Below are 16135 nucleotides of genomic sequence, written 5' to 3'. Positions count from 1 at the left end.
TAAATAAATTATTATTACTAAACTATTATTAACTATAGTATAAGGTACTAAGAAAGAGGATCTATTTCCTCCTAAATATTTCCTTAAGTTAAATATATTAGTTATAGGTAGTTTCTATATATTTGTAATTCTATATATTATAGATATTTCCCCTAGGAAGGAGACTTCTTCTAGGGCTTTTAATTTTCCAATTAATTCTAGTCGTTTAAGTCGTAGTAGTCCAAAGCCTCAATTAAATAGGAATCGCCGACCGAAATATTACTAACGTCCTTATTAAATAGGGTCTCGTTTTAAATTTAATTGGCAATTTCAACGATATAGGCATTGAGAGTACAGTTATATTTAGCCTTTTCTAAATAAATAGTAAATAAGTAATTAGGTTTTTTTATAAATAAAGTATAATCCTAAGTAGTGGAGACGTTTTAATTCGTTATTAGTCGGACGTTTATTAAAAGTATTAGGCTTTAAATAATCGAAATTCGTCTTAAGCTTCTATTTATTAATTACCTTAGCGAGGCTCTAGCGAGAATCGTTTAAAGTAACCGAAGATATTAGTTTTTAATTACTAAATGAGGACCCTTTCTATCCTCTTATATTATCGGCTATACGTTTTCCTTCGTTTAAAGATTAAAGGAATTTATAATAGGTATTGAAATTGGTATTAGGGTTTAAATATAAGGGTTCTACTAATCCTTAGAGATAAGAAGTTAAGTAGCGATATAGTTCAGTTTTTTATTAGTCCTTCGGATAATGATATTATTTTATTAAATAGATGAATTTAATTTTAAAATCCTTAAAATATTTATTCGTCTTTATATAGAGGTCTTGGAATTCTTAGACCGCTTTCTTATATAAATTGTAATTATAATAGGCTTCCTATAAATACTTTATTAATTAATTGTTAGTAGAGAGGCAATTAGGGTGAGTATAGTCTAAGAAGGGTAGTACGTTTTCGGCTATAGAGCTACTTAGTTTATTGAAAATATTGCTAAATTTAATTCTATCGTCCGTATAATAGTCGGTATTAATATAAAATTTATTTTCTATTTAATAGTACTAAACGTTAAATATTATTTTATCCTTAGTAGTATTATTAAAGAAGCGGGGGATTTCTGGGACTTTAGTAAATTTCTTTTTTAAGATAGAGAGGGGTATTTGCGAGAGTAGGGTATAATTATAGCCTTATTTATAGAAGTCTCGATTTTTGAATTTTAGTAAATAAGAGGGGAATTATCTATTTTAATTATTTTTATTCTTATTATTATTATTTAAGGGTTCTTTATCGTCCGGAGGACTATTTCCTTCTACTCTTCTAGAATTTATTCTTCTATTACCGCTTATACTATTAATTTTTCCTAATTCCTTAGGGAAATAAGTATATCGGCTATAATTGCCCGCTACTAAATATAAACGAGTATTAAAGGAGAATTTATAAGCGGGTATTCTTATAAGTGTAATATCGAGGTTTTTAAATATTTTTTTAATTGAAGGGCGGATGTAGGGGCTGGTTTTTGGAGTTTTACTCTTTTGGACTATAGTGGGGTTAAGGGAGTCTTCGGGAGTAAATAGAGCCTTACTTATATTTAAAGGGGCAACCTTATTAGCGAGGGTATTTTTAGGAATTAATTTAAATTATTTAATAATAGTTATTAATTTACGAATATAATTATTATAAACTTCGATGGAATTATATAATTTAATATTATCTTCCTTTAACTAGGTTTATTTAATTAGATATTTAAGTTCTATATTATCCTTTTTAGATAGGATATCTTTCTTTTATTAAATTTAATCGGCCTTTTATTTAATTAAAGTATTTCTCTATTTAACGGTTAAATTATAACGGGTATTCTAAATAGATTTTAGGTTAATAATCTTTGAATTAGTATTAGTCGCTAAATTACTAAATTTCTTATTAAATTATTAGGTTAACGTAGTAATTTTGTTTTTATATTCTTTACGTTCTTTACTTAATGTGTCGGCGATTTTTAGGGCGAATATATATTTAATTTTATTTTCTATAACTTTATTAAAGTTTTTTTTATTTATATAGGGGGTTTTATTAGAAATAGGCTTACTTATAACCCTTCGTTTCTTTAGGGCTATTTAAACTTTAGTTCCCTTTTAGGTTAATAATAAAATTTAGTAATTTAGGTTAATTAAATTAATATTAACGCTTTTAATTAATTTATAAAGGTAGGGGATTAAAGTAATAAAGGCTTTTAATATTAATAAATAGGAACGGACTTTAATCTATATATTAACGGGGTCTTTATTAAAAATTTAACGAAATAAATTAAAGTTTATACTATTGCGAAATTTAGAGAATTTGGATTTCTTTTTAATATTAGTAATAGGTTTAAAGTATAAGATACTTACCTTTTAACTATTAAAGGTCTGGGCGAATTGATTTGTTTTAATAATAATATTGTTCTAAATGCCGTTTATTACCTCTTTATATTCAAAGTTCTCGATATAGGGGTATATATTACGTATATAAATATATTTAAAATCCTAAATAGAATAATATTCTAATAGGGGATAATTGAAATTGGGTTTAATATAATATTTAGGATTTTAATTAATGGTTTCCGAGGGAATTTCCTTATTAGGAGGGGAGAGTTTGGTCGCGAGTCCTATAGCTTTAATAGATATATAGCGAAGGTGAGTATTATCGAATTAATCCTTTTAGCGGTTGAGTACCGTTTCGGTATTATTAGAAAATTTAATTTAATAGAGTTGTAATCCGGGTAATATATAGATTTATTTATCCTTAGCTTAGGCCGGTATTATATTAGGGGGTGTTTTCTTCGTGCGAAATGCTATAGGCGAAGGGGGGATTTTAAAATTATTAATAGAATCGGCGTTAGCCTTATTATTATTGTCTTTGTTAGAAAGGTAGAGGGATTCTTTGTAATTATTATTATTATTATTATTAGGGGGGTTGTTACTACGTTTAGTAGGCGATTTAGATACGTCGGCCGTATTTTTATGCATTGGGGTATACGCTATAATATTTTTAATTAGGGTTAATTAGAGAGTAATTTAATAGAGTGGGGTGGGCGTCGCTTAAGCGGGCTTAAAGTACGAGTCGTATATTTATTATGGATTTATTGAAATCGTCTTCGTCGAACTCGGGATTTATATGAATTTCGCTATATTGCGGGGTTTATATACGATAGGGTTATTTCTTTTAGGTAGGATGTTTTATAATGTCCCCGTTGTAGAGGTTAGCTTTATTGAAGTGTAATAGTATAATTCTAGGCATAGGTAAAGTTAGGCTAAAGAAGTCGATTTGAATAAATTAATAAAATTAAAGAGTAAGAAGAAGAGAGGGCCGGAGGCCGGCAGGGATGGAGTGCCTTTTATGGGCGGTTCTGCCGGTCGTGCCCGCCTTCCCGTTAGGTTGGTATATGAATGGCCGACTTAATAGATAAGCGATAAGAGTGGGCAACCTTCTGGGCATGGCACCAGCCAATGCCATGACACTCTCCTTCCTCTCGCTTTACACCCGTAATTAACCTTTAATTAATTATTTTTTTCCTATTTTCTAATAATATCCGCCCCTTTGCTTATTTAGAATATAATATTACTTTAATTTAGATATTTACTAGTGCCCTAATTTTAAACCTATACGAAATACTCCGTTTAATTAATATATATACCTACTAGATTAAAGGTACGCTATTTTCCCCTTATTATCTCCCCTATTTTTTTTTTTTTTTTTTTTTTTTTTTTTTTTTTTTTTACTAACGTCTTCTCCTTCCAAAATTCAACGAGAAATCGCAATATTCACTATCGCTACGCCGCTATATATTCGAAGTCCCCTACGGTATTTGTAATTTCTAGAATAATATATAAGATATAGCGGCCGAGATTGTACGTTTTACTGATATTAGTAGCCCCCTATCTACCCCCCTCTTATAGCGGTTATATTAGTTTGCGGTGGTATTTTAAACTATAATATAAGTACGCTTTATTAATAATAATCTCCTTACAATATTATTTAATATATTCCGAACTAAGAATTTTAATTATAAAAGTTATTCGAAATTTAATTATTGCAATATCGGTAATATTAATACTAATATCGATCCGGTAACCCCTACTAGTAATTTTATTACCGGTAATAATAATTCTCTTATAAATATCTCTGTACCGAACTCTCCTATTCGTATTACCCCTTCCCCTAATTGCGGCTAGGGTCCTTAATATTAAATAGTTAATAAAAGGTTAGTGTTTATAAATAAGAAATTAGACGAATTATTAGAATTCGTAAAAGAAAATTATAAATAAATAGTATAAAATAGTATCTATGAATATTATTAATAAGTATGGTAGTACGCGGGAATATTCTTCTTAGAATTGTAAATTCTAATCCTATATTAATAATAGCGGATACTACCGGGGGTTTTTTTATTTAGAGTAATAATAGAAAATATAAATTATATTCTACCTAACGCCTTATTAATATCCTATATTAAATTAAATTACCTTCCCTTCCTATTTCTTATCCCCTTTAGCATTTTTACTTTATATTTCCGCCTTATATCTCTATTTTCGTATCCCTACTCTATACCTTATATTTATATTTTATATTTACGTTTTACATTTACGTTTTATATTTTACATTTACGTTTTACATCTATATCTTACGTCTTATATTTGCATTTTACGTCTACATCTTATATCTCACGCCTATATCTTATATTTATATTTTACATCTACGTCTTATATCTTACGTTTATATTTTACATCTACGTCTTATATCTTATATTTATATCTTACATTTACGTCTTACGTCTTACATCTACGTCTTACATCTCTACTTTACAATTTATATTTATATTTTATATTTCTATTTTAAATTTCTAAATAATTATTATTCTCTTTCTACTATTTAATTAACCCTTATCGACCTAATAGTCGGTCCACTACCAATATACCACCGTTATATTTCCCTAACTTTGTATTCTTTAAAAAAGTTTAAGTAATTTATATCCTCTTATAAAACCTATAAATTCTTATTATCCGAATACCCCTTCTATTTAATCCAAAACTAATATTAGTAACCAAATCCATAATACTTTATAATTGCTTCAACTTCGTACTAAATATTATCTTCCTTAATATCTATAATTTCCCCTCGCAATACTACTACAATAGGATCCCTATAGTACAACTCTAATAAAGTAATAGGGAATATTAGGTAGATTTAATAATATATAGGGAATACGAATTAATATACTATTTTTTTTTCCCTAATAATTTTAATAATTTAGAAGGGTCCTAAAAATTTATTTACTAATTTAGTACTTAAATGGCATTATTTAATATATTTTGTATTAAATAAAATTTAATTTCTAATATTAAATTCCTTTAATTTCCGAACTTTATTATACTATTTCGTATACCCCTAATTAATAATTTTTAAGGCCGCTATAATTTCTAACTACCTATGAAGTAATTCGTCGATCCAATTAGTAATTATTATTAGAAAGATTGTCCTTTACCCTCGCTTTAGGTCCGTTAATTCCCGAAGATAATACCCGAAGAGTAGCTCCGAAGGGGACTTTCCGATAGTGGTATAGAAATAATTATTATACGTCTACTATACTAGTATAATTTCCTCGGCCTAATTAACCTACTCTATATTATAAAAGATTCGGAAGTACAATTCTAAATTCTAATTTTGCCTTTCTATTTATTCGTCTATTTAGGGGTATTAGGCCGTATTAAGGCGTTTACGAATATTTAAGAATTTGTAGTAAATTTTCTAAAATTAGTTTGTAAAAAGGCTACTTTTATCCAATATAATCGAATCCGGGAGGCTAAATTATTAGAAGATATTTCGTTAGAAAAGGAATATAAATTGTTGAATATTAATCGTCTTCTACGTAGGGATATATAAAGTATATTTAGTAAAGTGGTTAATAATAATAAAGATTGTATTATAAATTTAATTAAATACGGAGTCGAATAATTTTAGTACTCCGGTAATAAAATTATACGAAATATTTTATTAAGGAATAGTAAAGATAAGTAACGACCTTAATAGTTTATATAGTCGGTAGTTACGAAATTTAGCCTTTTAGTACGTTGGATATTTACGGATATATAATTCGATATTAATTATAATAGTAGGTTAATAATAGAATTAATTAATATATTTTAACGTCTTCTTTTAATCCGGGTATTCTATTATTGCTATATTATAGTAGGCGTAGAATAGTTCGGCCCGTATTTATTCCGGAATATAGATTTAGTATTAATACTATAAAGTTCTGTTTTCCCCTATTTTTTAATTCTTTGTTTATTTCCTCCCTTCGCTATTTTTTTATATTTCTTTAATAATAAATAAATCCTTCTTCTATATTTTTAATAATTATTATCCTAATAATAGTAATTACTTTTTATTTTTCTATACCCTCGCTATTACTATATACCCGCCTATATTTCCTATAATAATACTTTTATCCTCCCTCCCTAATTTAGTAGTAGCCTTGCTTACGAATCTTACCCTCTTCCTTACTACTCCGTCCTTTCCGCTATTACTTTCGATTCCCTTTCGCTTCCTTTCTTTCTTTTCTAATTCGTCCTCCCCCTACGAACTCTACTTTTCTTCCTATAATTCAATCCCTTCGTCCTCTAATATTTAACCCTCTTCTATTTTATTTATATCCTATTGCTATTCCCTCTCTTCTACCGCTATTCTTTAAATTTCTTTTCTAATTAAAATTATCCGTTTTATTAGCGCCTTCGCTATTCGATTTTCCTTTATCGTCCGACTCTTTTCCTCGCCCCCTTTAATAACCTTTACTAATAAGTAGTCGCCCCCTACTTTCTATTCTTCTCTTTACAATTATAATTTCCTTAATAATCTATTTGCCGGATTTAATTTTCTTAGACAATATTCAATCCTAAAATTATATACTGCTAATTCTAATATTTATTAATTCTACCTCGTACTAGCCCGCTCCTTTTTTCAAAAATATTATAAATTTAAATAATTTGTAATTATTAAGAATAGTTTATTTATATATAATAAATATTACCTCTACACTTTTAATATTCCTATAATTACTAATAATTCTCTATCCCTAACCTTATATTTAATTTCTTCTAATAATTTCTTCTTTAAAAAGAAAGTTACTAGGTACTATCTATTACTATATAGCTATATAAGAACCACCCCGATTATAAAGTCCGACGTATCTATCTCTATTTAAATTCGTAATACCGGGTCGAAGTAATATAATATAAGAATTTCCTAAAACTATTTTTTAAATTCTACGAATACTTTTTTTATTTTTTTTATAAGTTTGAATAGCCTCCGTTTATCCTTTTTTAATAATTCTGTTAAGGGTATAATTATTTTAAAATATAATATTATAAAGCGTTAATAAAATTCTATAAATTTTAAAAAGACTTAAATATTATAAATATTCGCCGGAGCCTCCTATTCTACTATTATTACTACCTTTTTTAAATTTATTGCTATACTTTCCGGGGAAATAATATATTCTAAGAACAATACTCGCTTTGTATAAAATTCGTACTTACCTAGGTTTACGTAGAAGTTACAATTTTATAGCCGTTGAAAGACTTCCTTAATATAGTTAATATAATCTTCTTCGTTTTTACTATAAATTAAGATATTATTAAGGTAAATAATATATATAGTATTTATTAGCCCTATTAATGTATTATTAATATATATTTAAAATATTGTTAGTACGTTCGCTAATCCTATTAGTATAATTAAAAATTTATAGTATTTGTACTTTGTACGAAACGCTGTTTTCTCTTTATCTCCTTCTTAAATTTGAATCCTATAGTATACGTCTTTTAAATCTAATTTTATAAAGACTTTAACCGATAATAATTAATCTAGAATCTTTTAAATAAGGAATAACGCTATCTAATTCTTCTTTATAACTTTATTTAGCGTCTTAAAATTAATATAGAATTTTAATTTTCTACCCTTCTTTAGAATAAAAATAATAAAAGCGCCCGTTAGGTTAATAGAGGAATGAATTTATCCCTTTTAAAGTATTTTTATTAATTATTTGTATAATATTTCCAATTCCTTAATATTTAATATATAAATTAATTTTTAAAGTATTAATTCCCCTTCGACTAAATTAATATAATACTTTAATTAATTGTATTAGGGTAGGAGTATAATTAAAATTTCGAATACCAACCGGAATTCTTTATATTTTAGTAAGATAATCGGTTTGGAGATAGCGGGTTCGCTTTCTATTTCTTCTAATAATTTTAAGGGTTATAATAATATTAGTTCTATAAGGGGTATTAAAGTAGGGTAAACACTATTAAATACCACTTAAAAAACTTTTACTGAGGGAATAAGGACTAGAAGTAATTCGGTTAATTCTATTACAACGGATAGAATTATAAATTCTAATACTAAGGAAGAGGGGATTTCGAATAAGATATTTATATATATAGAAGGGCGGAAACCTTCCTCTACCTTTATTATTTCCCGAAGGTCTAATAGCGGAATTAAATCCTACTATAGTTTTGCTAAAATAGTTATAATATTATATATTTTTTTTACTAGTACTATACTTAATATAAAATCACTGGCCTTAAAACGAAATTAAAATAATTATCGCTATTAATTGATATTAAAGTTCTACTTATAAAGTTAAGGGTAATTAAAAATAATTTTTATAATTAAGGATTCAATTATAATAAATATAATTTATTTTATTTATTTAATACTATAAGAATTATATATTCTAATAAAATAAATAATTGTACTGTATATAAAAATAGGCCGAAGGGAGAAATTAATAAAATAATAAAGTATTAGATTAATTTTTATATTCGATGGGAATAAATGCCTATTAATTAAATTTAATTCTATACCCGAATTTATTAACCTTCGTATACTCCGCCAATCTCTATAAATTTTTACTAATAACCTCGTCTCTAAGTATATTTATAATTTACCTATATTATTTTAAATGGTTATAATTACTGTTCTAATTATAATTAATTTAATATTTGTTCTATATAAGGGGGTATTTATAGGGATAAGGTAATTCTATATTAGATAGCCAATTTAATTATAATTATAATAAATTCAATTTAAATACGCTACTATAAAATAACCTATTATACTATATTCGTAGTAAGTATTTAATAGTTTTAACTAAGTATACCGGTTATATATATAACCTTTCTAATAATAAAGGGAATAAATAAAATTAGGATTTATTTAAAAAACGGCAGGGGGGTAACGGAGAAAATTGGAGGGGTTATTACTATAGAATAATTACGAAGGGATATTTAAAAAGGAGGTAGGAGGGTGCGAAGATAAAGAAAACGACGGATTATACTTTAAAGATACTTAATATTAGCGATGCAATATAGATGGTTCGATATTTTCTAAGCCTTCTAGCCGTTCTACGTACGCTACTACTTCGTTTATTATATTAATATTGGTTATTAAAAGGATACTTTATTTAAAGAGGGGGCGCAATTGGTTAATTTAAGTAATAACCTAAATATATTCCGGTTAATTGTATAATAAATTAAATTCTTTAATATAATAGCGGTTATAAAAAGTACGAATAGTCTCCGAAGCACTTTATTATATATATTCGAACTTATTGAAAATAGATCGTTTAATAGCTTAAGTATTACTATTATATTCAATTTTTAAGAAAGTATAGAGGTCGCTCTATATAAGCGTATTACGAATAATATTATACCTAGACTTATTATAGAGAATTAATATATATTTAATTTATATATTCTTAAAATTACTTTTAATATAATTAATAACGAATAAGAAGGAAATATAAAGGTATTCCTAAAAATATATATTAATATTATAGAGGTAGTTCCGTAATTATAAAAAACTTTCGCTAGTAAATTTAGTAATATTATATTTAGGACGGTATTCAATATAGGCCGGTATAACCGTAATTAGTAAAGGGGTAATTATAATAATAACTACCGATGAAAGGGTAATAAGGGGAGATATAGTAAAAATATAAATCTAATTATAAAAAAAGTAATTTTAATAATAAAACCCAGTAGGGATAGGGGGGTAATTTCCTACTAAATTTTATTCAGCGAGGCCTACGAATACGAATTACTCCTACTAGGATATATACGAAGGGAAATAATTAAGGAAGAACTTAATTATAATAAACCGAAATTCGAATAATTATTATTTACACACGAATTTATCGGCTTCTAAAGTTTAAAGGTATAAATAGAGAGCCTAGGACGGCGTAAAGGGGTAATCTTTATTACTATCTTCTTTAATAGATTCTATAGTAAATTAATATTATTATAATAAGGGCGGAGGGGGTTAGATCGTTTTAATTATAATAATTATAGGGGTAGTAGTATAAGAGGGACGAAGAATAGCCTTAATAGTATAAAAAATAGACCGGCCATTACGTATATATATTTTAATAATATTAATTCAATTCCTAGAAGAAGAATTATTAATTTGTTAGGAATATAGGCGAAAGGTAGGTTAAAGTAATTACGGTCGTAGCCATACGTAGGGGATAGTAAATTAGGGGTTAATTTAAAGATATATTAATAGTTACCGATTATAATAAAATACATTCCATTGAACCTCTTTTATACTTATATAAATTCTATTCCTCCGCTAACGAATATTATAGAGCCTTATACTAATTTAACGCTTCGGCACAGTGCCGGATTATCCTTCCCACGGGTCCGACCCGATATAAGTGTTATTGTAAATAATCCTACACTTCTATTAACGAAGGGGAGTAGTAGCCGTTGAGGTGCCTCTGTGTACGAGTTCTTAGCCTCCTAATAGAAGGTTAGACATTGGAGGATAAAGGGGTTGAATCGTAGAAAGAAAGGTAGAATTTATAGGGGGAAAGCGAATTAAATAAAGAAAAAAGGAAGCGAAAGGGAATTAGGAATAATAGCGGAGAGGACGAAGTAACGAGGAAAAGGGTAAGGTTTATAAGCGAGGCCGCCGCTAAATTAAAGAGAGAGGACGAAAATATTATTATAAGAAATATAGGCGGGTATATAATAATAGCGAAGGTATAAAAGAATAAAGAGTAATTACTATTATTAGGATAATAATTATTAGAAGCGTAAAAGGAGGACCTATTTATTATTAAAGAAATATAAAAGAATAATGAAAGGAGGAGACGGACGAAAAATTAAAAGATAGGGGAAGATAGAACTCTATAATATTAATACTAAATCTATATCCTAGAACGGATATAGGCCGAATTACTCTACGCCTACTACGATACAACAATAATAGGATATCCGAATTAAAGGAAAACGTTAAAACGTATTAATTAATTCTATTATTAACCTACTATTATAACCGACGTCGAATTACATATCTACGAATATCTAACGTACTAAAAGGCTAAACCTTATAACTACTAACTATATAGGCTATTAGAATCGTTATCTATCTTTACTATCCCTTAATAAAATATTTTATACGACTTTATTACTAAAATACTAAAATTATTTAACCCCGTATTTAATCGGACTTACAATATAATCCTCGTTATTATTAACCACTTTACTAAATACGCTTTATACATCCCTACACAAAAGATAATCGATATTCGGCAATTTATATTCCTCTTCTAATAAAATATCTTCTAATAATTTAGCCTCCCGGATTTAATTATATTAAATAGAAGTAGCCTTTTTACAAATTAATTTTAAAAAATTTACTACGAACTCCTAAATATTTGTAAATACTTTAATATAATTTAATACCCCTAAATAGACGGATAAATAGAGAAGTAAAACTAGAACTTAGAATTATACCTCCGAATCTTCTACAATATAAAATAAATCAATTAGGCCGAAAAAATTACACTAACGTAATAGACATATAATAATTATTCCTATACTGCTATTAAAAAATCCCCCTTAAAACTACTCTTCGAATATTATCCTCGGGGACTAGCGGACCTAGAGCGAAGATAGAGGATAATCCTTCCGATAATAACTACTAATTAAATTAATAAATTACTTTATAAATAGTTAGAAATTGTAGTAGCCTTAGAAATTATTAATTAAAGGTATATAAAATAGTATAATAAAATTTAGAAATTAAAGGAGTTTAATATTAGAAATTAGATTTTACTTAATATAAAGTATATTAAATAATACTACCCAAACGCCAAATTAATAAATAAATTTTTAAAACCCTTCTAAATTACTAAAATTATTAGGGAGAAAAAGATAATATACTAATTTATATTCCCTATATATTATTAGATCTACCCAATATTCCCTATTATTCTACTAGAACCGTACTATAAGGATCCCGCTACGGTAATATTATAAAAGGAAATTATAGATATTAAGGAAAATAATATTTAGTACGAAGTCGAGGCGATTATAAAGTATTATAAATTTAATTACTAATATTAATTCTAAATTAAATAGAAGGGGTATTTAAATAATGAAAATTCGTAAATTTTATAAAAGAATATAAATTACTCAGACCTTCTTAAAAAATATAAAGTTAAGGAAATATAATAGCGGCGTACTAATAACGGGCCGACTATTAAATTAATAAGGGTTAATTAAATAATAGGAGGAGAATAATAATTATTTAGAAATTCAAAGTAAAGACGTAAAATACAAATATAAACCGTAAAGTAGAAATACAAAATACAAATGTAAAATATAAAATATAAATGTAAAATACAAATATAAAACGTAAAATACAAACGCAAAACACAAACGTAAAATACAAAACACAAACGCAAAACACAAATATAAAATACAAAACGCAAATACAAAACGCAAATATAAAACACAAGCGTAAAACGCAAAACACAAATACAAAACGCAAACGCAAAATACAAACGTAAAACATAAGATATAAACGTAAAATATAAATGTAAAACGTAAAATGCAAACGCAAAACGCAAATATAAAATATAAATATAAAATACAAAGTAGGGATATAAAAATAAAAACGCAAAATGGAAATATAAAATAAAAATACTAAAGAAAACGAGAAATAGAAAAGGAAGGTAGCTTAATTTAATATAGGATATTAATAAAACGCTAAATAAAATATAGCCCACATTTTCCATTATTGCCCCAAACGAAAAAATCCTCGGCAACGTCCACTATCGTTAATATAGAATTGGAATCTACAATTTTAAAAGAAATATTCCCGTATACTATTACGCCTATCGATAATATTTATAAATATTACCTTATACTATCTATTTATAGTCCTCCCTCGTAAACTCTAATAATTTATCTAATTTCCTATCTATAAATATTAATTTCCTATTAACCGTCTAATATTAAAAACCCTAATTATAATTAAGGGAGGGGGTAATACGAATAAAAGAATTCAATATAAAAATATTTATAGGAAAGCTGCTATTACCGGCAATAGGATTACTAATAAGGGCTATTGGATTAATATTAATATTAATATTACTAATATTATAGTAATTAAATCTCGAATAGCCCTTATAATCGAAGTTCCTAATTCGGAATATACTAAACAATATCGTAGGGAGACTATTATTAATAAAACACGCCTATATTATAACCCAAAACGCCACTACGGACTGATATAACTACTATAGGAGGGGGGTAGGTAGGGGGCTACCGGTATTAATAAAGTATATAATTTCGGCCGCTATATCCTATATATTATTCCAAAGGTTACAAATACTATAGGGGACTTCGAATATGTAGTAGCGTAGCGATAGCGAATACTGCGATCTCTCGTTGAATTCTGGAAGGAGAAGACGTTAGTAAAAAAAAAAAAAAAAAAAAAAAAAAAAAAAAAAAAAAAAAAAAAAAAAAAAAAAAAAAAAAATAGGGGAGATAATAAGGGGAAAATAGCGTACCTTTAATCTAACAAATATACATACCAATTAAATAAAGTACTTTATACAAATTTAAAATTAGGGCGTTAGTAAATACTTAAGCTAAAATAATATTATATTCCAAATAAATAAAAAGACGAATATTATTAAAGGATAAAAAAGGAATAGTTAATTAAAAGTTAATTATAAATATAAGGCGAAAGGAAGGAAAAGATAAAATAAAAAAAAAAAATAGAAAAGAAAAACGAATATATTAATCGGGCTTATAAGGGAAATAGAAATTAATACGTAAATACACAATAAAAACACACACATCCGTAATAAAGGGCGGTTTAAATAAGGGGGTAAACAAAGCGGTTATAGAATTAAGGGAAGGGGTAATAGATATAATTATAAAAGTAAGGATAGGAGGAAAAAGAGAAGAAAAATAAAGAGGGTAAACGGAAGGGATATTATATAAATAAAAGAGGAAGTCCCTATATAAATATAAATTAAAGTAAATAAATATAATTTAAAGTAGATAAATATAAAATAATATAGGGTAAATAGAATATTAGATAATTATATAAATAACGGGAAAGAGTAAATAAAAAAATAAAATAAGGGTAATAATTAAAAGAGGAAAAATAGAACAAATAAATAATAATAATAATTATAAAAAAGTAGGAGGGAAAAGTGGAAAATAGGAAGGTATATACTTTGGATTACAATAAGGAAAATAGGGGAAGCGGTTAAGAATTGTATTATTAAAAAGGAGGGAATAATATAAAAAATAAAACGAAGGTAATAGGAAAATAATTAAGAAGGAATAATATAAATAAAGGAAATTTACAGAGGAAGTAATATATAAAATTATAAGAAGCGGAGGATAGAAACGAAGGTCCTAAGGACGGAATTTATAGGGAGGGGAATTGTATCTAAGTATTATAATAAATTATAGTAAATACGAATAATAGAGAATAATTTACGAGAGGAACCTTAGGTTTCAATTATATAAGTATTTTGAAATAAGTATAAATAATGGAGGGTACCCTATAAAAATATTAAATTGTACTATAAATATAGATAATAGAGAATATTTAGGAGGAGGAATTATAGGGCGTAATTATATTAATATTCTAAAGTATTTATTAATATTCTTAAATTCGGAGTAGTACTCCTCGTTAAATAAAATGAAACTTACTACCTCGTATACTTACGGAATAATAATTTAAATAATAGTTGGAAACCCCGCTAATATTTTAAATTTAATACTGGTTTCGTATCCGTATTAAAATTTATAAGAATAGATATTATAATATTAATATTCTAGCGGGCGGCATGCTAATACTTTAAATCTAATATTAGTTTCGTATCCGTATTAGAGTTTATAAAAATAAATATTACAATACCGATATTCTAATAGGCGGCATACTAACGCTTTAAATCTAATACTAATTTTATATCTAAATTAGAATTTATAAGAATAGATATTATAATACTAATATTCTAGTAGGTAGAACGCTAGTTCTTTAGACCTAATACCGGCTTTGGAGCTGTATTAGAGTTTATAAGAATAGATATTGTAATATCGATATTCTAATAGGCAATTCGCCGGGGATAGAGCGGCTATAATCCGGAATATAATATCGGCGGTTAGGGCGAGTAATGCCCGATAACGCTATAGTACCTGGCGTTTATTATAGAAGTTCCGAGGATGGAACCTATAAGGAGGGGGATTGTATTAGGAGGTTAAGAATTTATATATAGAAGTACCTTAATAATTATTATTCCCCTTTATTAATAGAAGCGTAGGATTATTTATAATAACGCCTATATTAGGTCGGACCTACGGGAAGGATAATCCAGTACTGCGCCGAAGCGCCAAACTAATATAAGGCTCTATAATACTCGTTAGCGGAGGAACAGAATTTACATAGGTATAAAAAAGGTTCAACGGAGCGTATCTTATTATAATCGGTAACTATTAATATATCTTTAAATTAACCCCTAATTTACTATCCCCTATATACGGCCACGACCGTAGTCACCTCAACCTACCTTTCGCCTACGTTCCTAATAACTATTATAAAGCGAAATTATTATGTTTATAAGAGGAAAAGTTATTATTATAATTATTAATGTTATTTCTTTTTTCTATTAATTCGGGGTTTAACTACGGTATAGGGACTGTTTTACCCTAATTACTTACTGAGGATTGGAATAGCCTACCGTCGCTTAAATAGGATTTAAAAATACTCTTGCGTATATATAATATTTTATAA

Source organism: Neurospora hispaniola (genome assembly GCF_033458365.1).
Source record: "Neurospora hispaniola strain FGSC 10403 chromosome Unknown B0T23scaffold_1, whole genome shotgun sequence".
NCBI lineage: Eukaryota > Fungi > Ascomycota > Sordariomycetes > Sordariales > Sordariaceae > Neurospora > Neurospora hispaniola.
Note: the sequence above shows the minus strand (reverse complement) of the source record.